Source organism: Choloepus didactylus, chromosome 7, assembly GCF_015220235.1.
Source record: "Choloepus didactylus isolate mChoDid1 chromosome 7, mChoDid1.pri, whole genome shotgun sequence".
In the NCBI taxonomy this organism is placed as follows: Eukaryota; Metazoa; Chordata; class Mammalia; order Pilosa; family Megalonychidae; genus Choloepus; species Choloepus didactylus.
This window is the reverse complement of record NC_051313.1, coordinates 64,528,694-64,554,581: the sequence shown is the minus strand read 5'-3', so window position 1 is coordinate 64,554,581 and position 25,888 is coordinate 64,528,694. Positions and strand designations below refer to the sequence as shown.

At 39.8% G+C, this 25,888-nt stretch overlaps 1 protein-coding gene and 1 pseudogene across 1 annotated transcript in view; one reads left to right on the top strand and one right to left on the bottom strand.

The window, feature by feature from the left end:
- The window catches only part of SPACA1 (sperm acrosome associated 1), a 122,395-nt gene that overhangs the window by 15,056 nt on the left and 81,451 nt on the right, over positions 1 to 25,888 (top strand). The window lies entirely within an intron of this gene.
- On the bottom strand, positions 18,645 to 19,053 carry LOC119539598 (annotated as a pseudogene).

Genomic DNA, 25,888 nt, shown 5'->3' with positions numbered 1-25,888 from the left:
TCAGGTTCCCCTTCCCTGATAGGGAAAGAATTCCTAGGTGGAAAAGGCAAGGATACTTGGAGGGGAGGAGGAAAGTTAGATACTGGTATAGATCTCTTAAAAGAGGCCTTGTTCCTTCTCCCTTTCCTGAAAATTGAGTCTCCAGTTGTATAGGGCACAAGATAGAAATCCTGTTTGGGTTTGCAGAGATCCAAGAGCAGAATGAGCTTGTGTATCTTTTTATGGATGGATCTCAAGGAGGCACAAATCTCATGGATTTCCCCACAGGCCAGCAGTAGAGATCACTGTGTGGAATGGGTAGATAGATGGGCCTGAGATAACCTTGCAGAATTTTCTCAAACCAAGAATGGTAGAAGTAGAAATATTTGCCATGTGTGCATGAAGAATGTTGGTGCAGATGAGAGAAAGCCAGACCTGGAGGCATCTCATGTTTGGACCAGGAACTCAGCAACAATTGTGTAGACCATAATTGTGAAGAGGCCTTGTACAATGCCTCCATGGAATCCAGCAGGGATAAGTGACAACAATCAAGGGCCAATTGTCTCTCCACTATGTCTTGACCAATCCTACATGTCCAGTGGAACATAAATGACTTACCAGGCATAGGGCAGGGGTTGGGGATAGGGAGGCTGTTCTCATTTGCTAATGCCGCGGAATGCAAAACACCAGAGATGGATTGGCTTTTATAAAAAGGGGGTTTATTTGGCTACACAGTTACAGTCTTAAGGCCATAAAGTGTCCAAGGTAACACATCAGTAATCGGGTACCTTCACTGGAGGATGGCCAATGGCATCCAGAAAACCTCAGTTAGCTGGGAAGGCACGTGGCTGGCGTCTGCTCCAAAGTTCTGGTTTCAAAATGGCTTTCTCCCAGGATGTTCCTCTCTAGCAAGCTTGCTCCTCTTCAAAACGTCACTCACAGCTGCAATGAGTTCCTTCTGTTATGTCAGCTCATTCATATGACTCCACTGATCAACTTAAACCCACCCTGGATGGGTGGAGCAACACCTCCATGGAAATTACCCAATCAGAGTCATCACCCACAGCTGGGTGGGGCACATTCCAAAGAAACACTCAAAGAATTACAATCTAATCAACCCTGATAACGTCTGCCCATACAAGATTACATAAAAGATAATGGCGTTTGGGGGACATAATACATTCAAACCGGCACAGAGGCCATGATGGAGAGGGTATGAATTGACCAGGGCTGAAAGCTTGAAATAGTTAGCTGAAGTAGAAATTAAGTTGAGTTTTAGAAAAATGAAGACATATATTTTGGGTAACTGAGTTTGTGGCCAGAAATGTTGAGCCATTAAACATGTTTATTCTCTGGTCAGAGTCTCACAGTAGGGAAATCTTGGGTTTTGTTTGGGTTTGATTGCAAAGTAATTGAGTTTTAAATGAGTATACCAAAATTTAGAGAGGATTGGTGCTATTCTTGAGGTGTATATCAGAAGATATATAGCATGTATTTTCTCTACCAAATAGAGTAAATTATACCTAAAGCATAAGTGACTCTATCTGGGCCCTTCCTGAAATTTACTTCTTAGGGTAACAAAGTTGGGCTGAGATGTTTCACTCCCCATATGCTAGTGTCACAGATTTTTTAAATTCAAATTCAGGCCTTATGTCACAGACCTTTTGAATTTCTTCCAAAAATTAATAATTATGAGTGTTAATTCTGTGAATAAGGAAGATCTTCTCCATGTTTACTACTGAGTACTGCAGCTTTCTGAGGATTCATCTTGAGGAGTTATTCTCTTATTTTAAAAATGATACCTCTGCTCAAAACATTTGTATAATTCCTCTTTTGGAATTTTCTTCAGAGGCTGTAGCACATTCTGCTGAATCTTCACATTAATAACTGATCTTTATTCTTTAAGCAAAGATTTGATTTTTTTGGCAACAATTAAAAATCATTTAGATGAATAAAGAGGGAAGTCAAACAGTCAAACACCATTTGTAGTCAAAAATGAAATGTGACCAAAAAGAAATTAGACTGATTTTTCTTGGTAAGAATAAGGAAACTAATAGAAGATACTTTAAAGCAGTCTTTTTCTATTTTTTAAATCATAGAGGTCCTTTCTTGAAACAAACTATACAGGGAATTTGAAGCAAATAAAACCAAGGATGCAGAGCTACTTTGGTTAAGGAGGTGTATGAGCCTGGATCCCTCCTCTCATTCCTTCCCATATCCTTGAGATATCCCAGAGGCTCATACAAAGATACAGTTAGAAAACCCTTGCTTGAAATGATAGCAGGTTTGAGATATGACTAAATAATAGGTCGCAAAAGATATAATATTTTCAGGGAGGTCACTCATAGCCATTTCAAATAGTGAATTGCAATTATCAAAGACTTTTCTGAATCAAAAGAAGTAGGAGGAGATACAAGATGTGACTTCAAAGTTATAAAATGGGTTGTGTGCCATAGTTATACTAGAAAGAGTGCTTTCAAGACAGCCATCCAGTAAAGATAGACTCATCCCACTCTACTTGCTGCTTTGCCAATGCAGTCACCTAACCTTCATGGGTGAAGATCCTTACCCCTTCTGCACCTCCCTCCATCCCTGGCACTAACCCACAGGCCCAATTGTATACTGTGGGACCAGTCTGTACCCTCTGCTCCAAGCACACAGATCAAAGGCTTAACATCGATTCAGCTCTGCTCCTGGTCCCACTAATTTTGGGGCAGCCCATTCCCTCTCACCCCTTTCCTAGGATCACATCCCCTAGGTCTAGGCTAGGATCAGATGAAGCTCAGACTTCCTAATTTTCAGTCACAGTCTACCTGTGATATGATTGTTGTGGCTAGGACATCTGCTCTTATCTACTTCATTCCAGTTTTTGTAGATTTTGGACTCAGTTTGGAACCTTAGCCTCTGACATTGAATTGACTTTCTCCAAAGCCCCTACCCAGTTCCAACTGATGGTTTCATATTTGCTTTCAGCCATGAAACCCTTTGTAAAAATAAAAATCTTTAATGAAGTACAATATGTAAAATGGATAAAAATGGTGCTGCTCTGTTTGGAGAAGAGGTGAGGACTCCCATCTCACAGCATCTTGCCTGGCATAGAGCTAGGACTCAGTAAATGCTAACTGTTAAATAACAGGAATAGTATCAACAACCACCATTAAAAGGCCTAATTCAAATGTTATTGCCTTCAGGAAACCTTCTCAGTTTCCCTCTTCTTTTTCTCAATTCTCATAGTATTTTATTTTGTACCACTTTTGGTAGAAGTTAGTACACTATATCTTATCTTAAAGTTATTTTTTATCTTTCCTACTAGATTTTACATACACACCCCAACTTTTTCATTGCTATATTTTCCACAGAAAGTCATATTAGACCTGTGGCCAGTAGATCCCTAGGTCACCCCAATGACCCTTGCCCTCTGATATTCATACCCTGTATAATCCCTCCCTTTTGGTGTGGGCAGGGCCTGTGACTTCCTTCTAAACAATAGAATATGGTAAAGGTGATGGGCAGTTTCTTCCATGATTACGTTACATTATTAAAGTCTCCAATTCTAGAGGCTCTCTCCATTTCTTGCTTTGAAGAAGGTAACTGCCATGAATCCTATAGCCTCCAGGAGATGAATTCTGTCAGTAACCTGAGTGAGCTTGAAAGTAAACCCTTCTCCAGTCAAGCCTTCAGATGAGACCTCTGCTTGGGCTGACATCTGTATTGGAATCTTATGAGACCCTCTGCAGAGGACCCAGTTAAATCATGCTTGGACTCCTGGCCTGCAGAAGCTGTGAGATGATAAATGGGTTTTGTTTAAAGTCACTACATTTGTGGCAACTTATTATGCAGCCAAAGAAAACTGATGCAAAATTTGAAGTCAGCTTTGTCCAAAAGGACAGGTACCAGGTCTGTGGTATTTAAAAATTATTTGATAACTAATTTTAAATGCATTTAAGATACTTCTAAAATCCTATTGAAAAATCACACATTTATGTATAGAAAGAACAACTGAAGCAGAGTAAAAAGGTAGACGCAAACCTGGGAAAACATGGTTTAAATCCCCATTTCAGCAAAAGCCTGATTTTCTTCATATGTAAAGAATTAATATGAGTAAGAGAAAAACCCAGAACCCACTAGAAAACTAAGCAAAAAAACTAAACTAAACAGTTCATAAAAAAGTAAATAAAATGGCTTGGCAACACATGAAGAGGTACTCAACCTCACTTATAAATCAGCAAACTTTAAAATAAATTACAATGGGATGATATTTTCCACTTATCACTTAAGCAAAAATAAAAAGAAACTTTGCTATTATACTCTGATAACGCACTCTGTGGGGAAAGAATGGATAAACAGGTATTTTCATAGGTTGCTGGACTGTTATAAAATAGAAAATTGTTATATAAAATTAAATAGCAAGCACAACCTTTGACCCAGAATTTTACTTCAAAATATTTGTCTTACAGATATACTTTTCCTCTGTGAAATAATTTATTTATTGTAGTATTGTTTGTATTAGCATAAAATTGGAAGTAGCATAAATTGTTGTCAACAAATAAATTTCAGTAGAGCCCTACAATGATACATTAAGCAGCAGTTAAAAAGAACATACTGATATGGAATGGATTCTAAGGTATATTGTTAAATTAAAAAAGCAAGATATAGAGCCAAATGATAGTATTTACCATTTGTGTAAAAAGTATCCATCTTTACATATTTGTCTATATTTGCAATAACCTAGAATATATCTAGAAGTAAAACCAAAACCTAGTAGCAGTGGTTGCCTCTGAGACTGGGTAATTGGAAGACAGAGATATACAGAGATTTACTTTCCTTATACACCATTTTGTGTAAACTTTTTGATTTTGTACCATGGGCATATATTAACCATTTATGAAAATTATATTAGAATTCAGATCAAAGTAAAAATGCATATGAGCACAAATTTGAAACAAATAACTTTGAAAAACATGTCTAGAGAATTGAACAAAAATATATTAGTCCCCAATAATAAATAGCAAATAAGGTGCCCCAAACCTGAGGTTTTTGAATAGCTTACATGGGCTTAGGAGAGAAAGAGATGAATCTTACAAGCCTTTGATAGATGAAATTTTCACAGTAGTACATTTCTTCCTAACCAAAACCCCCCAGGGGTATCAGTTGCATACCTTTTATTGTAATTTCTAGTTTTTCATTTCCTTGTGTAAAAACACCCTAGAAGCTTTGCTGCAAAAAGGGATTCCCTGGGATTTTAAACCAGCATGGCTTAGAGAAATTCTAACTTCAAAGTAAGTTTCCCTATGTACCTATCAATGGGTGGCATCTCTCAAAATGAAATAATTGGAATTTGGTGGAAGTAGTGGCAGACACACCTGGGGTTTGGTGTTGGAATAGGCGGGAAGTGTCTGACACTCAGCAACACGAACCATTGCAGGGAGCACGGCTAATTGAGAATGTCATCAATCTGAAATGATTTTAACATTGATTCCAACATGTATATACCTTGGGACCTGTGTTAGGAATGGTCTCACAAAGAGAGTGGTGGTGGTGGGCACACTTCCCACCATGCAGAATGGGACAGGGCTGTGCCTGCCCACTGACCACCAAAGCCCCCCACCCCTGAAAATAACCCATGACCATGACGTGGAGGAGGGTGGTGGGGTGAGTGCTTTACTGCACACCTGTTCTTGCAGTTTTCTCTCCCTTCCATTCTAGCTGATGGGCTGTGTCAACAGTGTCTACGTGATACAATTGAGGATCTTTGCTCCAAAATGCCAACTCCACTGTTTGCCCATTCACCATCCTAGCCTCTTCCATTTTGACCCTGATAAGTTTTTCTGGTATCATTTTCCCCTTCCCAGGTGGGATCACACCTTGAATTCTGATTACCTTAGTTAATAAGAAACCTTGGAAAGACTTGTTAGTGTGCAGCCCAAAGGAAGAACGTGGGAGGAGCTGGGACAGGGGCCAAAGACCCACTTTGCTGCCATCCTATTTTGTGGCCTGTCTGAAAATCCTCTTCCCTATATGTCAGCTGGGCTCAGGCACTAGAGAGGGCCTGATGCAGCGGCTAGTGTGTTTCTGATGTGCCTGCACCCTCGGGGTCTCAGTACATTCTTATTAACTCTTTTCTTAGCTAACTGACCCTCCTCAAGAATGGCCACAATTAATTTTCAAGTTCTGGAGGGAAATTTTAACAAAGAATTCTATTTCCAGTAAGAGCCAGCAGTTGCATCTTCAGAGGCTCACTTCATCTACTCTTTAAGTTTTTGCTGAGTTCATTAGCAAATGTTCTTGGAAGAAATGAAATAAGGAAGGATGGAGGAAACTCACCTTTATCAAAACAATAGTGGTAAAGGATTTTGCCAGGGAGTATTTGAAACTGCCAACTTCTACGACGTTTAAGATTAACTCTAGATTTAATTTATCTGGGCTCTATATTTCCCAGTTCCCAGTAAATGACCAAAAATTAATTCTGGATGGTGACAAATCCGATCACTGTCACATTTACTGAGTGTCCTTTGGGGATTAGGCAAGGCATTTTAATATCAAGGCACAAAAGAGGTTCCTGTCTACCTGCTTGCTGTGGTTGCACATATTCACACACACTGAGAGGGAGAGGGGCAACGGGGTGGGCCGGGGACCCCACACAATCTGTACCCCTGTCCTCCAAGGTTTCTGTGTCCCCACTGCCACTGCACAGGCCATCCCAAGTTCAACTGGAACTTACCCCACCCAATTCAAGTGTAGATATTCATGCCAGTTTGTGTGACATGTCTGTGATGATACTTGGCATGTCCATGATGGTCAGTACCTCTGTGGACAGTGGTGGAGACATGAGCCAATTTGGAGGAAGATGTGATGAGCAGGTGACAAAGGGCCTCTCTGGAAGGTGGCTGGATCCCCTTAGACCACTTACTGCCATAAACTAACTCTGGCTTCTTCTCTTCCTCTTACTGGGACCCTCTTACCGCCTCGTCACTAGGCTACATTTAATGGCATTCAAACTAACATTTTCCAGCATCAGATCGGATCAGCCCAGGAAAGCTAACACTGCTTTCAGGTCTCCAAAGGGTGCTTTCCTCTGACCTCCTCTATTTCCTGTATCAATCATTGCAGCATCCTCCCCACCTCCAGATTTCTCTTTCTTCTTTCTAAATGTAGTTCAATACAGCAACTTTCATTTTCTTAAAATACTTAGGTAATGATTACTTTTTTTTTTTTTTTTTTATAGCTAAATTGCAGTCCAGTCCCAAAGTCCTTAGTGGAATGCAGCCATTCCTCATCTTAAATCCAGGCATGGTTTCGCATGCCTGTTATCTGTACCCAAGGCACCTTCCTACTTCCAGCACTCCTTTAGTTGTCGTTTCCCTATCTAGATGGTGTAATTTTATTCATCTCACTTCTTATGACCTGGAAAAGTTGCTCTGGCTCTCCCTAGAATCCCACTTCCAGACTCCTTTCATAAAGGTTCTAGAAACCCACAAAACATCAAAATCTCATGTTCCCTATTCATGTCCTTGCCCTGTAAAGCCACATTCAGGAGTGAGAGCTTGTAACTTCAGTGCATTTTCCCACTTCAAACATGCTACATTTCTTGAGCTTGCTTTGACACTGGCCATAATTAGCCTGGGCTGGAAGGTAGTGGGGTTGTGGAGCTTTCAAGTAGAAAAGAGTGCTGGCTTTTTGCACATTCAAACAGAACAGGATGAAACTGAAGCGGCAATGTAGGCATTTTAGCCCCACTAGAATTCTTGCTCCATTAGACAGCAACGTCAGGCAGTCAAAATTTCAAGCTTAAAAAGGAGGCAAGAATTTTATCATGTGATGCTTATGTGCATTTTCTGCAGAAGGTCCGTTTCAATTCATTTGTTCCATATTCTTTCCTTTGAACAAATACTTACATACCAAGAGACTCAGAGCTTTTCCAAGGGTACAAAGATTGGGGCTGCTGTACCCCAGGCTACTTTTGTGACTTCTTCTCCCCTTGAAGATTGTTATGGATATTCCCTTTAATTAGATTGGAATCCTGTATAAATTTGTCCCAGGGCATCACACTCCAAAATAGAGGAAGTCATACATTTATATTACATACCATGTGTGTGTGTGTGTGTGTGTGTGTGTGTGTGTGTTCATGCACAGTGTGACTTGTGACTCCAAAGAACTGCAGCAGATTGTCAGACTTGGTTTTGGGAATCTTATTACGTTTGCATCCTGGTATGTACATCTATGAATCCTGTGCCTGTAAATATTCATGTACCCATACACATAAATTCACAATCTAGGAGCCAACATGCTAAAATTAGAGATGCTGTGGCTTGACGATGAAAAGTGAGCTTTGAGGATTGTGCCGTATATGTTTACACTGAGATTCTGAATTCGGGGACCCGCTGTTTTCATAGCCTCTGCCGTTCTCTGCACAGCCTGTTTGGGAATGTTACAGTTCCGGAGAGACCAGCTCCCTCATGAATAGTCAATTAGATGCCTCCTCCCTCCGGGCTGCTGGAGATGCTGCTCCCCTCCTGGAATTTTCTCCTCTCTCAGAGAATGCATGTTTAACTTGTAAATGTAGTTTTCAGCGCTGGTGAGAATATTTTTGTTTAGAATACCAATCATGTTCTTTTCCACGGCATGAGGCACTCTACTGAGCAGCGAGGAGCCCTTCCCATCCGGAATCCCCTGGCGGTGTTCGGTGGCGCCTGTCTCAGAATCCTCCTTTATAAACACTGCGCCGCCCAACCGTGGCCCGAAGTATGTAGTACACATAATTGCTCTCACATTAAGAAAGAAGAGGAAAACAGACAGAGGTGCAGATACGTTCAACAGTTTTGGCAGCATTGTGGGGAGGCTGGAACGCACCGGGGTTGGGGGGACAGCCTGGGACACCTGGCTCTCCCTCCTGCCGGCTGGGAGACCTTGGGTGAGTTAGATAACCCTCTCTGCCTCCTGGAACCAATGGCAGAACAACCTCTAATGGTTGTTGGGTGGACTAAATGAGGTAATCCAAGGAAAATGCTTAGAACATTGCCTAGCACAACTTAGCCTTCAATACTGCTACTGTCACAAAAGGCAGGTGTGATGTGAAATGCGTCCTCCACCTGTATATCCCAATGTAAATTTAGGAATAAGCACTTCTCAGAAAATGCAGCCATTTTCTCCAGATCTTGGCCTTATCTCCCTTTTCTAGCCAATGCTATTGTATGTATACTAATCAGAATCAAGCCTGTTATAAGAAAATCCAATTCAAGAAAGTCAGATTCTTAGCCTTGCTAAAAACCCTATACCAGCTCCCTATCATTTATAGGAAAAACTCCAAACTTCTTAGACATAAAGACTGTTTGCAATGTGGCTACTGACCACTTCTCTATTGTCACTCTTCTTGATGCCCTCCATATGTATTACATGCTGCAGCAATACTGAACTGGCTGCGTTCTGCTATGTCACTGTATTACTTCATGTTCCTGGGACTTTGCAAATACTGCTCTTTGCCTGGAATGTTTTCTCCCCCTCTTTGGCTGTCTGTCACAGCTCTGTCTAGTTTTCCCTAAGGGATGTCTTCTCTCACACTCCACGTTCCCCCAGATTAAGTCACTGCCTCCCTCCTCTGTGCCTTGCCCATATTTTTAGTCTTGTACTCATTACCTGGCATTGCAATGCATTTGTATTTCAGTTTGTCTTCCCCATTTGACTTAGAGTTCCTTGAGGGCATGGAATAGGGCTCACTCATTTCTATATTCCATCACTGAAGAAATAACTCAGACCTAGAGACTCAAAAATTATTTATTTTGCTGTCAAATTGAAATGAGTACGTATTTACATTATTAAGGTAGAGGCTGCAGAGTTTTTTGTTTTTGTTTTTTGTTGCTTGTTTTTCTTTATTTTAATGAAGTTGGCTATTATATTTAAGATATTTTGTAGAGAAAGTCACATTTATATAGAGGAAGAATTCGATGAAGCAACTGCAAGACAGGGGTTGTGGATTTAGTTTAATTCAACAGGTGTTCTATTAGAAATATGAAGATGGAGTAAGATACATTCCCTTTTCTCAAGAAGCTTTCCATCTTGAAGGAAGTAAGGCAAATAGTTTTAGCATAAATAGAACAAAGTTCATGCCATTAGAGGTGAACCAAAAAAAGAGTTCTAGAGGTTTGAAGAAAGAATCAGCCAAATACAACTGGGGATTAGGAAGAGGTTTCTCATGGAAGTGGCAGTGTTTGAGCTTGGCCTTGATATATAGGTGGGATGAAGGAGGGCTGGGGACTAGCAACCCTGCTCCTAGTTCTACATTTGCCCACTGTGTAGGTGTGGTGGGAGAGAAGGCTGAAAAGCAAGTTTGCAAAGAAATTCTGTGTCGGAACCCAGGAGGAAGAAATTTAACTTAATTTAGTAGGGTAGGCATTAGGGAACAATCAATATGATTGAACAGGGGAGTGATGTAATTAAGAAGAATGTTTTAAGAAAATTTGGACTGTCACCGTATATGGACTGCACTGAAGAAGGAAAATTTAACAATGATAATACCAAATGGGAGACCATTGAAAAGTCTAAATGGGAGATGTTAGGAGTGGAACGTATTGTCTGAGACATTTTGCAGAATCAAAATAGAGAGGCGATGACAATAATTTTGATGTGGGAATGAAGGAGAAGAAAGAATCCCATGTGCGTCTGAAGTTCAGAGCCTGAATTCAAAGGGCAATAGTGGTGCCTTAAAGAGAATTTTGGAAACCATGCAAAGGAAGTAAGATTCTTGGGAACATTGTAAGTTTGGATGGGCCATGTTAAGTTTGAGGACCTGCAGGTTGGTCTGGAACTTAGGAGAGAGGCCAGACTTAGAGGTGTGGACTTGTAAGAGTCACTGACATCAGGGAATAGATGTGTTGAGGAAAAGAAGGTGGAGAGAGAAGAACAACCAGGAAAAAGCCCTCGAGAATGCCCATATTTAAGGGATTGAAGGGAGGAAAGGGGTTCATGAAAGATAAGAATTGTAATAAGAGAGCTAGGATAGATTGTGCAAATGTCACGGAATCCAAGCAAGTGTTTTCAAGAACAGGGGAATCATTCACTACCAGACTCATAGCGACACTCAGCAAATATTGAAGAATCATCTGTGTTTCCCTAACTCTTTGAGTGCATATTTCTTTGTATTACTTCTTTATATATCTATTTTCCCTTGTATACTGAGAGCTTCTCAAAGGTGGAAACATGCTTTACTTGTATTTTTATCTATAATAACTAACAGAGCACCTGGAATACAGCTTGGGCTCAATGAATGTTCACTGAGTGACTAAATAAACCAACAAAACAACAGGGAAGATGAAGACAAGAAAAGGTCTGTTGTATTTGAGGAAGAGGTATAGTGCCTGAAATAAAAAGAGAAGTGTCCAAATAATTTTTTTTGCTCTTGGAAAAGGAAGAAATTTTCTATGAAAAGGTGATTAAAAAATGAACACAGAAAAATTCCGAGTCCTCCACTGTGGTATGAAATTCATCATCTAAATTCTCATAGATTTAAGCTTCATAAGTTGTGAGGTACTGCAGTGAAATTATCTAAGAAGTGAAGAGTTCTGTTAACATCCTAGCTGCCTGAACTCAACTGGCCACATGATTAATGGCATTGCTAGGCACATCCAGAGCCTTTCATTTCCCAAGTACTTTACACACATTGAAAAATCTCACAATACCCTTGTGAGATATTATCATGTTCATTTTCCATATGGTTAACTGAGCCAAGGAGGTTAAATGATTGCTCAAAGGCCACACTGGAAGTCATTGACATAAAATGCTCAGAACTAAGGAGCTCCCAGGTCCCATACCTCACTGTAGATTGCTGAACTGAATCCCACTCTTTACATGGCTAAGAAGCCTGACTGACAGGCCAGTGCTGTGATAGATCATGCACTTTACAGCTGAGATAAGTGAGGATTAGCATGCTGTCTCACGCAGGTCAGGGCTGGCCCATGGAAAGTGCACAGCTCTGCTCTGCGGGACCATGTGATGAAAGATGTGCTTGGAAAGAGAACAGCAGAGACAGACATGGGTGAAATCATCTCCTCCAAGGATTCCCAAAGACTTTTATGATTATGGTAGGCTGAATTATGTGCCCTCAAGAACCACATGTTCCTAATCCCAGTCCCTGTGAGTGTGAACCCGTTGTAAATAGGACCTTTTGAAGATGTTTTTAGTTAAGGTGTGGCCCAACTAAATGACTGTGGATCTTAATCCATATTACTGGAAGCCTTATAAAGAGAACCCAAAAGCTCAGAAGCCAGAAAGTAGAGGATGTCACCATGTGATGGGAGGCAGAGATACAAGCCAAGGAACCCAAGTTTTGCTGCCAGTCAGCACCAGAACTCTGTGGACTCTGGGAAAAAGGAAATATTTTGATTTTGGATTTCTTCTAGCCTCAAAACTGTGAGACAATAAGTACCTGTTGTTAAGTCAAAACCAGTTTGTGATATTTGTGATTGGCAGCTCTGGCAAACTAAGAAAACGGCCATCTTAAATTGGATCACTGGTGCCCTTTTACCTTACTTACAAATATTTGTCTTCTTTTTTCTCATTCATTTTTATTTTAATTGTGGTTTTACACTGCTATCTCCACATTTCACAATTCAATGTTCCTTTGCTATAAAAAATATCAAAATATGGTCATACTGTTTGCACAACTTTTAAGAAAATCAAAAACTTTTGTTGAATCGGTACACATAAGGTGAAACTTGACAGTGTTTGTGATAGAGTAATTCACTAGCTTCATGTCTTTGATTCGCAATTGTATATTTACATTAAAACATCTTTGTGCCTTAGTTTTCTCCAATGAAAATAAGGACATGGAGTGGATATTGCTGGTGCCTTGCACATTTCCCTGGTCTCCCCATTCCTGAGCTTACAAACCCAATGACTTCTGCCAATGCTTGTGACTCTTGGCCAGTGGGCTTTCTCTGTCTGCTGGAGCATGCTCAGCCTAGCCTGGGGCAGGTCAGAAGCATGGGGAGCTACTGTCCTGGGAGTAGACTTCAACCCAAACTGATGCTCCTAGTAGAGCTTCCTGGGATCATTGCCCAAATAAGCAACTTGCATCCAAATCTTTGTCTCAGGGTCTGCTTCCCATTATAAGGTCTTATTTTGGTTATCAAAGGATAATGAGATAATTAAGCAGAGGGATTTGAAGTCCTGATAATACTCAATCAGGTATACATATCACTGTTTACAAGGCACTTTCATACTCATTTTCTCTGAGATTTTTACAACCACTGATGAGTTAGGATGGCTGTTATTATCCCCATTTAATATTGAGGGCAATGAGGCTCAGTGGGGTTGAATGCCTTGTCAAGAGTCACAACTTGCAAGTGGTGCCTTTAACCCTGTCGACAAATCCCCATCTGCTTCTGCTACTTCGCTGAATATTTGGGTTCTACTAGCCAAGAAGTCTTATAAAATGTGGATTCCATCAGTGTAGTCAAATAGCTATTTGATGTTTACCTACATGTTAAATTTCATCAAAATATGCTAACTATATATCCATTTGAGAATTCTGATTGGCCACCATTGTGTTTTAAGGTAAACTAAACATTCACACTTAAAATTATATCTTAATTCTCTTTAGAGAAACATTCATCATCAGAATTGGTTGTCTTTCAAATGTTTTTATGAATTGTTATTTATAATTTATTTATTTTTTTAAAATCAAAGTTTCCTAGAGTGAGAAGTCACCTTAAAACTTTGAGATGCTGAAATCTCATTTCTAGTATCTTTGATAGATGGTCACCTAGCCCCTGCTGACATATTTCTTGTAATGGGGAGGTCACTGCCACACAAGGGGGCTCATTTCGTTGTTGAAAAATCCTGTTTAAAATTTTTTCCTTTTTTTGAGCCAAATGGATTTTTGTAACTTCTTTCCTATTAGTCTGGTTGAGACTGCTAATAAACAAAACAAGTCTAATCATGTGCCTTGGTTTGGACCTCTTTCTACATTAAAATAATTCTTTAAAATTCATCAGCTTTTCTCACATTAACATCTGTCTGTGCAATTTTGCTCTGATCAGGAGTGGCCGTGAGGGCACCTTTCATGCATGACTAGTTCTTTATCCTGCCCCAAGTGTTCTTCTTAGAGGTGATATTTTAGTTCCTCTATAGTGGTCCCAGTATTCATGGCACCTTTTAGTACAGTGACATATATTTTTACAATTGTCATTTCCTCTTAGGTCTCTTTTTAAATCATGAGCATGGTCATTTACACTTGCCTGTGTGACATTGCTTATAGGAGTTGTTTCCATTTGAGTTTCTCCCCTCAGTTCTTGCTAATTTGCTCTTCTCCTTCGGTTTTAAAATTATATGAACTTATTGAAGGCATACTGAATTTGAGATTGGCTCGTTGTATTTGAACTTCATCTTTCTGGGTCTTGTTTCTCTTTCTTACAGTTACAGTTTGGGAGGATTCATTTGTTTTGATGGCAGTGTAAAGTGCTGTTTTCCATTTTTCCAACCTGGATATCCTACTTGAAGATGGTTTTTAGCCTTATTTCTCTTCCCCAACCTTTCTCCTCCCCCTGCCTTCACCACAATCTTCTTTCTCTACATCTCCGGAATGAAAAGAACATGGATTTTTCAGTCTAACCAACATAGGTTTTAATTCTGACAACAGCATTGTATTATTTTCCTGGAGCTGTTGTAACAAATTACCACAAAATCAATGGCTCAAAAGAACAAATTTATTCTTTCCTAATTCTGGGGGCCACATAATTCAATGTGTCGGCAGGGCTGTTTTCCATGTGGAGGCTCTGGGGAGAATCCATTCATTGCCTCTTCCAGTGTCTGGTGTTTCCTGGCATTCCTTGGCTTGTGGCTGCATCCCTCTCTGCTCTGCCTTCATCACACCCCCTTCCCTCTGTGTGTGTGGTATAGCATCTTCCTTGTCCCTTCTCCTATAAGGACACTTGTGATGGCATTTAGGGCCACCTCATCTATTCAGGTTATCTCTTCATGGAAAGATCCTTAACTTAATCTGCAAAGACTCTTTTTCCAAATAAGGTCACATTCCCAGGTTCCAAGGATTAGGACCTGATGTGATGATATCTTCGAGGGGCACCATTTGACCCACTTCAACCACTTATTACTATGGTTCTAAGCAAGTATATGAACCTCAATTTTTTCCTTTAAAAATGGAATCAACAATTGCCTTGTTATAGCATTGTTTTAGATTTAAGTGAGATAATACATTTAAAGGGTTCAGCACATAGTAGGTACTAAAAAAATTAGTTACCTGTCCTGTCTTCGGGTTTACAGACCTCTCAGTTTCCAGATGTGTTATTCAGAAGCAGGCTCTTAATCTTTCCTAACTTTGGTTTTCTGAGTCTATACATAGGGATTAAAACACATATTTCACAACATCTTTGGGAGGATCAAATGAGGTAATATATGTAAAAGTGCTTTGTCAACTGTAGATTGCTGTAAAAAGGTAAGTTCCCACCATCTCATTATTATTATTCATTTATATTAAGGTTGTGGTCAATTTTAAGTCTTGGATATTCTTTTTTATATATGGTTTAATGTATTTTAATAGCAAACTTGCAGGAACAGCTTACAGAAGACAGACAACATTAAAAACATGTACTTGTGTATAGGACAACTCAGAAAAGTATAGTGAATTGATGGATGGAATCCACTGTATGATAAAAATGCTACAAACACCATTTAGTTGCCACAAATAAGAAATTTACTTGTTTTTTTTTCTCTTTAAAATCCAAATGCTGGTATTATTCAGAAAAATTAAACAGGTTTATTGATAATTATTAACAGTTGAACTGTTAAAACTTGTTCAGTGAAATATTTTGACTTACATTAATGCTTTACATCCCCACTGTTCCAGTTTGCTAATGCTGCCGGAATGCAAAACACCAGAAATGGATTGGCTTTCATAATAGGGGGTTTATTTGGTTACACAGTTACAGTCCTTAAGTCCATAAAGTGTCCAAGGTAATGCATCAACAATTGGTACCTTCACTGGAGGATGGCCAATGGTGTACGGAAAACCTCTGTTAGCTGGGAAGGCATGTGGCTGGCATCTGCTTGCTCCCAGGTTGCTTTCAAAATGGAGTTCTCCAAAATGTCTGCATCAGCTTCTAATGGCCATCTTCAAAATGTCTGTCTTAGCTACAGTGAGCTTGCTCCTTCTGTCTGAGCTTATACAGTGCTCTAGTAAACTAATCAAAGCCCATGCTGAATGGGTGGGGCCACACCTCCATGGAAATTATCTAATCAGAGTTATCACCTGTAGTTGGGTGGATTGCATCTCCATGGAAACACTCAATCAAAGAATTACAATCTAATCAACACTAATATGTCTGCCCCCACAAGATTTCATTGGAGAATATGGCTTTTGGAAGGATATAATATATCCAAACTAGCACATTCCACCCCCTGGACCCCAAAAGACATATTCTTTCCAAATACCAAATACATTCATTTCATTACAATATCACAGAAACTTAAGTTATTTAACAATAGGTATGTACAAGATCCCATCAAAATCAGTTACAGGCACGGTCTGTACAAAAGCAAAATTCCCCTCTGGCTTTGTACCTGTGAAACTTAGAACAAGTTATCTGCTTCCAACATACAAAGGAGGAACAGTCATAGGGTATACATTTCCATTGCTAGAAGGAGAAACTGAAAGGAAAACAGGGTTTAAGAGACCAAAACAATTCCTAAAACCCACAGGGAAAACTCCATTAGATTTCAAAGTCTGAGAGTCATTTATAGAATGATGTTGTATCCTTGGGGCTTGAGAAAGCAGCAGTCCCACATTTTTCAAAGGCTTACGCAGTAGCCCTTTTCTCTCCAAACACTGGGATGAGTGCTCCAACATATCCACACACTGGGGAGACCACCTTCTTCTTGGCCCCACCCTCCTCAAACACCAGGGTTCCACATGGACTCTGCCTCTCTGGGGCAAAGGATATCCCCTCTCTGAACAGTGGGGTGATGGCCAGGCTCTCCCCAATCCCTGAGGAATGTGCTCCAGCCTCTCTGAGGCCTGGGGTGATAGCACTCTTCCTGAACATTGAGGTGGAAGGCCCACCCTCGACCTCCGGGGCAAACTCACCCTTTCCATGCATGTGGGCCACTCTGTTCTCCCAGCCCAAGACCTTTTGACTCCAGACCTCAACCTCTGTGGCTCTGTCTTTGAAGAATTTTCTCCTTCAATTTGTTCCTTGTCTGTCTACTCCAGTCCAGACCGGCAGCAGCTCTGTCTATAAAGATCTCGCAAAAATTCTGTTGGCTTCGCATGAAGCACACAGGGGTCAAAGCCATCAGACAATAGGACTTTCCACAAATCCTTTCTGAATAACTCCATCTCCAATCCTGGCTTGTACTAAAATGGTGGCTGGTTTCCATGTTTGGTTAAATCCTCAAGTTGGGGTGTAGCTTCTGGGGTTCCACCCCCTGGAAGTCTGGAATTTTCCAAGCCATCAGTTTCTGGTTTCTTTGAACCCAAGAGTTCAGTTCTAGGTTTATCTCTCTCTGCTTGCATTTTACAATAAGCTGCAAGGAGAAGCCATGCTATATCCACAACTTTTTAGTTTTGAAATCTCATCAGCCAAGTATACCAGCTTGTTGCTCTCAAATTCTTCCTTCCATGTGACACCAGGACTCAATTTTGCCAAATTCTCTGCCACTTTAAAACAAGGATTACTGTTTTTCCAGTTTGCAACAACACATTCATCATTTCTGTTCAAGGCCTTGTCGGAAGTATCTTTAGGGTCCATATTTCTACTAAAAGTCTCTACAAAGCAGTCTAGGCCTTTTCTATCAAGTTCCTCACAATTCTCCCAGAATCTTCCCCTTATCCATTTAAAAAGACATTCCAACATGTTTGGCATTTGCAAACTCAGCAGCACCCCACTTCTCTGGTACCAAAATCTGTTACAGTTTGCTAATGCTGCCAGAATGCAAAACACCAGAAATGGATTGGCTTTTATAAAAAGGGGTTTATTTGGTTACACAATTACGGTTTTTAAGGCTATAAAGTGTCCAAGGTAACACAGCAATCGGGTACCTTCACTGGAGGATGGCCAATGGCATCCGGAAAACCCCTGTTAGCTGGGAAGGCACGTGGCTGGTGTCTGCTTGCTCCCAGGTTGCGTTTCAAAATGGAGTTCTCCAAAATGTCTGCATCAGCTTCCAATGGCCATCTTCAAAATGTCTATCTTAACTACAGTGAGCTTGCTCCGTCTGCCTGAGCTTATATAGTGCTCTAGTAAACTAATCAAAGCCCATGCTGAATGCACGGGGCCACACCTCCATAGAAATTAATCAGAGTTATCACCTATAGTTGGGTGGGTTGCATCTCCATGGAAACACTCAATCAAAGAATTACAATCTAATCAACACTAATATGTCTGCCCCCACAAGACTGCATCAAAGAATATGGCTTTTGGTGGGACATAATGTATACCAAACTAGCATACCCTGATTTATATTAAAAATTCACACACAAATGAAAATGGAAAAACTGCCAATAGCTGATTTCTGTCCCCTATTTTTCCATTCACAATCATATACTTAAGTACCTTTTGACCCCAAGGGGCAAAAAATATCTAAGAACTACAAATAACAGGAATAAGGGAAAACATTTTTTTGTTTGAGAATGAAATGTTTCTCATCAAAGTGGATTCTTAAGCAAGTTCTCTGCATATGCAGCATGCTAGCTGGATGTCTTTTGGCATAATTACACATTTGGCATTGATAGCATGCAGGTTTGGTGTCCTCAAAAAGTCCAACCAGATAAGCCTCACTTGCTTCCTGCAAAGCAACAGTTGCTGTGCTCTGGAAGCGCAGATCTGTTTTGAAGTCCTGAGCAATTTCTCGCACCAGACGCTGGAAGGGAAGTTTGCGAATCAGAAGTTCAGTGGCCTTCTGATAACGTCTAATTTCACGGAGTTGCACAGTACCAGGCCTGTAACGATGAGGTTTCTTCACCCCTCCAGTAGAGGGCACACTCTTGCGAGCAGCTTTTGTAGCCATTTGCTTCCTGGGTGTTTTACCGCCCTTGGATTTGCAAGCTGTCTGCTTTGTAGGAGCCATGGTATGTAGACCTCCTTTCCTACCCCCTTTCTCCTTTGGCTGGAGCTCGGCGAGCCAGAGGCGGCACTGGCATTAGAGAGCCACAGTGGTGCAGTGATAGCTGTGAACACAACTGCAGTCTCGGATATACCTGCAATGAACTGCAGGCTAGTCAACCCCCTTCCATTCTATATTTGTTTAATTGAATTTTTGAAACCAAATGTAGGATTTTGTATCCCACTAAATTTAATCTTGTTGGTCTTGGCCCAGCATCTTGACTGTCAGTTGTACATTAAGTCCTATTTGAAAGTTATTTATTGGGTAAGTTATCTCAAAGTTTGGGGGCTATTGCTGTCAGGTATATATTAGACTACAGTGGCTAAAGCACTCAAAGAAGAGTTAGGAGTTCCAAGTTCCCCACTATTACCACTCCCACCTCTCCTCCTCCTCACGTTCTGACTCCCCATAATTTTAGTAAGTCATGGAAATCCTTGAAAATCTTAGTTTTGATTGAACATACATATTATAGCACTAATTGCTCCCACTTTTCCAGAATTTTCTAAGACTTGATCACAGTATATAAAGGGCTTGAAACTCCAAAAAAGATAAATAAATTAAAAAAAAAAGATTAACAATATATACATCCAGGGACAAAGCAAACACAAAACTGTCTTTCTTTTTCCTAATGGAAGACCAAAAAATTATTTGTTTGTGTTAGATGTCTGGACTTTTAAACAATTCATGTTTAAAAATTCATGCACGTACGTGCACACACGCACCACATATCCTGCATCATGTACTTAAAATGTCATGGGCACTATAATGTATTAAATTCCTATTTGTTATAACATTTGATTTAAACAATGTTTGGGTATCTTCATTCCCTTTTTAATGCCATCCTTTTATTGATCAAATGCACATCCCCACTCCACCACACACACATAATTACACCCAAAGCATACACACACACACACACACACACTCACACAAGCAGAACCCTGTTTAAGCAGTGTTATCAGCAAGGATGAATTTTTAACTCAGGAAATGAATGGCTAAAGCTCCCATTGTAGCTCATCCACATTTAAATGGCAACAGAAACTGGAGTGCTTCAGCCTGACCTGGGGGCCTGGAAGCTTAACAGTTTATTAGGCAAAGCTTTTAGGATACCCTCATTTGCAGAGATGTTTCTGTCAGAGCAATACTGAAAAAGTCCTCTGAACCAAGAAAATGGGAATAGCCTTGAGCATGTCAATCTTTAGTCTTTCCAAGGTAGCATTTCAGAATTTTGTTATCGACTGCAGAACCTTGGAGAGGCTCCAGTCTGATGAATATCTTTCAGCTCCTATTAAGATCAAATGCAGCAGTCTGTACCTTGTCAACCATTATATTCATGAAGAGCAATAGATCACCTTTGAAACAGTTGAGAATAAGTAAGATGGTGGCTGGATAAAGGTTATTGTGCAGCAGTTGAATGTTTAATGGAATCGGCAGGGTAGATAGGCAATTTAAAATAATGTGGCATTATGATATGTTCAACTTTCTTCTCTTCCAGAAGTGTAGACTGACACAGAGAATATAGTTGCAGACTTGTAATTACTGCACTTGAAATTGAGGTAACTATGCATGCATATGAAAGGAAAATGAAAGATAGGTTTTTTCCCCTCAGAAAAGATCTGCTTTTGCCCACTGCTGAAGAAAATGAAGAATCAAGACTGAAGAAACAAGGATACTGCTTCCCCAAACTTAAATGACATGCCGTTTCCCAGAGAATGACACATTCATTCAAATCACATTTTAAAGACAAAACCCCAATCAGGATTCCAGTCAAGGTATTATTTCAATCAAATGATATTTTTTGAAGGGTGGATTGATTAAAGAAAAAGTTTAAAAATATGGAAGTACGATTGAAAATTTAAAAATAATCCTCATGGAACTTAGAATTGATACTTTTAGGGCTTAAAACAAGAAAAAAAGTTAAATATTCAAGTACCCAAGAGTGCAAAATTCTTAGTTAATATGACTTTACTATTTAATCCCCTTTCCGCCCCGTTCTCTTATGAGGTGATAATAGTCTCTGTGCATCGGAGACAAGCGTTTCTTACCTGAAGGCAGAGCAGATGTGACTTGAAGGGGTGGTAAGCCAAAAGGTATCACCCCTTTCCTAAAAAAATATTCCTTACCAGTCCTTGAAAATCTAGCCTTTACATATATGTTTTGAAGGTAAGTCATTTTATCTCCTCAAAGCCTCCGTAAAAAGTGTAGATATCTACCTGGAAATGTTAGTACTCATTGACTCAGGGGTTCTCAGATTTTAATATGGTAGTTTTAAGATGCTTGGTCCTGGGGCCTCAGAGATTCTTCCTTTGTAGGTCTGGGGAACTGCTTTTTTAACAAGCTCATCAGGTGAATCTGATGCTTGGACCCCATTTTGAGAAATCCTGCTCTTAAGGATCAGAAGGCCACAGTTTAAAACCAGAAAGTAGAGAAGTGGAGAAATAGGAAGAGTATATCAAGGAACAGGGGTGAGAGGCACTGCGTAAGCATGTCTGGAGAGGTAGGGAGTGGATTTGGGATAAATAAGGAAGTACTTGAGGGATCTGGAAACTATTGACCAACTATTCAACCAGAAATCTTTTATAAAGGCTATACAAATCACCCATGGGCCTAAAACCTAGTTCCACTGGACATAGAACCTAATTCCACGGTCATACCAATTGGGAAGTTTCCTTCTGCACACATAATTTCTTCTTTCTCCCCTCCCCCCCACCTCACCTCACACAGCACACACTGAAGTTATTTATTACAGTTATTTGGCCCAACTATATGTGAGGCTGTTCTTAAATAATGCATCTCTATGATGCCTAATATCCAGTTGAAAGTGAGAAAAAAAGTCAATGAAACTGGTTACTTGAAATTATATGGAAAACTTATCCCATTCCCTGCACTCCCCAAAGTTTATAGATGTCAATATTTGACACTGGTTTTCATTCAAACCTGTTTGTAGTTGACCTCAGGCCATAAATTATCTCAATATTGATATGACCAAGTGAGCACTTTTCCTTCTCCTGGTCCAGAGTTCCAGCTGAGCCATATTGAGTCCCTTGGGGTAGTAAGTTGACGGTTCAGGGAAGAAAGCATTTTTGAGCCCCTGATTCAATTCACACAAAGCATCTCTGATTTTGCCTTCTTTATTTGAAATTCTATAATGTAAAAAAGTGTGAAAACCCTTTTGAATCACAGGGAATGGGTGAATTGCACATTTTTCCTTCTAAAAAAATTTCAATTGCTAAGTCAATATAGAAATTATTGTAGACAATTCAGAAATGATCAATGAAGAGAGCAAATATCAGACATAATAGAGATAACACTTGTTAGATAGCCTTTTGGCATGTTCCCTTTCAGTCTTTTTGTTTGTTTCTGTATATATATCACATATATTTTAAAAAGCAAAATGTCATCGTACTATACTTTCAGTTTAACAACTTAATTTTCCCAATTAATAATATGTTGTGAGCATTTCTGATCCCGATCAAAGTGGGGTTCTCTGCTCCATGTACACAACTGCCAAGCTTTGACACCAGAGTTTCAGAGAGTGAAAGAGTTTATTGCTAAGCATGAAGCAAGAGATCAGATGGCCTATCAGCCTAAAAATCTGTCTCCCCAAGCTGCCATAACTCTGATAGTTTTATATTGTCAAAATATGGGCAGGTTTTAGGATAATGAGTATAATGGTTCGAGATGACAGTTAGAGATGATCTAATTATTGAGCATGTGCAAATTGATTACATGCTTTGTCAGAGAACATATGTAAGAAAATGGTGACCTTAATATGATGAAGGGTATGATTTTTAGTGTTATGATGAGGTATAGGTCAGTTATGCATTAGAGTTTAAGTTACTATGCATGTCAGGTGGGCCAATTTTGGTTAGACCCAGCTTCATCTAGTAAGACAGTTTAGGAATTGGGGTGGATTAGTTCTGGTCTGACTCAAGTTCCTTCACTAATAAACATTAGGGGCTGTCTTTTGTGATCATAAGGCTCTAAAATTGAAAAATAGGCTAAGGGTACAAACAAGGTCAGTCACAAAGTTTTTACAATCACAAGAAAAAGATTATATAGATATACAATATTACCAAAGATCAAGGAAGCTGGATTACAGTTCAGTAATTTCATGTATTTCCTACTGGATGTTCTAATATACTAGAAAGTAAGAAAAAATATCTATATAATGACTCAGTAATCATAATCATTTGTTAATTCTTAACTTCTTGGCTACATTTCCATATATTAATAAGTATTTTTTTAAGTATGATTTGTAATGGCTACATTAATTTACAAGGGTGTGGAAATAATATAATTGTTTTTTCTTCTGATAACTATTTAGTTGACATTTAGCTGGTGTAATTTCCCCATATTATAAATGATATGCCAGTGAGCGAGGTAATACATAAATCTTTGTATGTATCTCTGATTACTCCTTAGGGTAAATTCCTAGAAGTGGAATTTCTGGAACAAATGTTATCCACAATTTTAATGCTTTTGAAACATATTTTCAAATTGCCCTCCAGAAATACTGTACTAATTTATACTCACACCAGCAGTGTGTGAAAATGATTGTTTCCTTTCACACTTTCCACCTTTGGAAATTGTTATTTTAAAACATCTTTGCCAAATACCACCTTTTAATATATGGTGATGATAATGATTGATGACTGAAAAAAGTCTCTTTTAAACAAAATTCATTGATTTCTAACACACATCACACTTGATGATCAGATATAAAATACAGTTGATTCTCGATGCATCCACTAGACCAGGGGACAGCAAACTTTTTCTGAAAAGGGAGAGTGAGTAAACATTTTACACTTTCAAGACCATAGGGCCTTTGTCACAATGACTCAATTCTGCCATTGTAGTGAAAAAGCAGCCATAGACAATTCATAAATGAATGAGCATAGCTGTGTTCCAATAAAACTTTATTTACAAAGTGGTGGGTGGAATTTGGCCTGTGGGCTGTAGCTTGGTCATCCGTGCTCTATATATGATGAAAACTCATATGTGTTAGCTAATGTCCCAGATATTGGAGCATACAGTCTAGTGGAGGAGAGACTCTGTTGAGCAGAAATGACAAGAAAGTGTGACAAATACTATGATAAGCAAATGCCCAACCAAAAGTACCAAGAGAGTCAGAGAACAGAGCGGCACTGAGTCTTAAAGGCCAAGTAGGCATTAGTCAAGTGAAAAACTGGAAGACTTGGTATGTGGAGACAGAGAACAGCATGAAGGGCATCCAAGGGAGAGGAAAATCAGCATGTGTAAAGATCCAGGAGAAGGAAAGCAAATTCAGGCAACTGTGTGTAGTTTCCCACAGAAAGTGTGCAGGGCTGAGAAAGAAAAGCTGTGGAAGTTGAAGCTGAAGGTGGGATGAGATCACTGAGGGTGTTGCAGCCAAGCCAAGGGGTATGCATTTATCTTGAGGGTGTTAAGGACCCAAGGGAGGATTCTAAGATAAGAAATGGCAATCAGATTTTGGTTAAAAAAATACTTCAAGAATTAAATGATGGTCATGTAAGAGATTAACATTAGGGAAAGCCGGATGACAGTTTACAGGAACTCTACCTTTTTCAACTCCTCTAAGTCTAAAATTATTACATAATTAAAAGTTAAAAATATCCTCTGTGGAAGCTGGGGGAGGATGCAGAGGTGTTGGACTTTCTCACCTGGATTGTTGCTGATGTTCTCACAAACATATGGGATTGACAGCTTGACATGCTGAACCCTCTGTCTTGGGGCTTGCTCCTATGAAGCTTGTTACTGCAAAGGAGAGGCTAAACATGCTTATAATTGTCCCTAAGAGTCTCCCCCTGAGTGCTTCTTTGTTGCTCAGATGTGGTCCTCTCTCTCTAACTAAGCCACCTTGGCAGATGATCTCACTGCCCTCCCCACTACATGGGGCCTGACTCCCAGGGGTGTCTATCTCCCTGGCAGCACAGGATATGACTCCCAGGGATGAATCTGGACCTGGCATTGTGGGATTGAGCACATCTTCTTGACCAAAAGGGGGATGCAAAATGAAATGAAATAAAGCTTCAGTGGCTGAGAGATTTCAAATGGAGTTGAGAAGTCACTCTGGTGGACATTCTTACGCACTGTATAGTTAACATTTTTTAGGTTTTAGTGTATTGGAATAGCTAGAAGTAAATACCTGAAACTACCAAACTCCAACCCAGTAGCCTTGACTCTTGAAGATGATTGTATAGCAATGTAGCTTACAAGGGGTGACAATGTGATTGTGAAAATCTTGTGGATCATATTCCCTTTATCCAGTGTATGGATGGATGAGTAGATAAATGGGGACAAAAACTAAATGAAAAATAGGGTGGGATGGGGGGGGATTATTTGGGTGTTCCTTTTTACTTTTATTTTTTATTCTTATTCTGATTCTTTCTGGTATAAGGAAAATGTTCAAAAATAGATTGGGGTGGTGAATGCACAACTATGCAATGGTACTGTGAACAGTTGATTGTACACCATGGATGACTGTACGGTATGTGAATGTATCTCAATAAAACTGAATAAAAAAAGATATCCTTTGTGGAAAGTGAACTAGAGATGCAGGCTGGGGGCAGAGTCAGGGTCTTGGTATAATCCAGGGTGAGGAAGGTGTGAAATAAGCTAGTGGCAGTGGACATAGAGATAAGAGGATGGATGAGAGCAATATAGGAGGGAGAAGAGGCATGACTTAGTGAATGACAGATGGGATTGGAGATGGAGCACTCACAGGGAAAAGCTAGCACTAAGTAATAATAGTGGTCCTCCCTTGCTAGGAGAAGGAAGGAAGGATAATTTTTAGCCT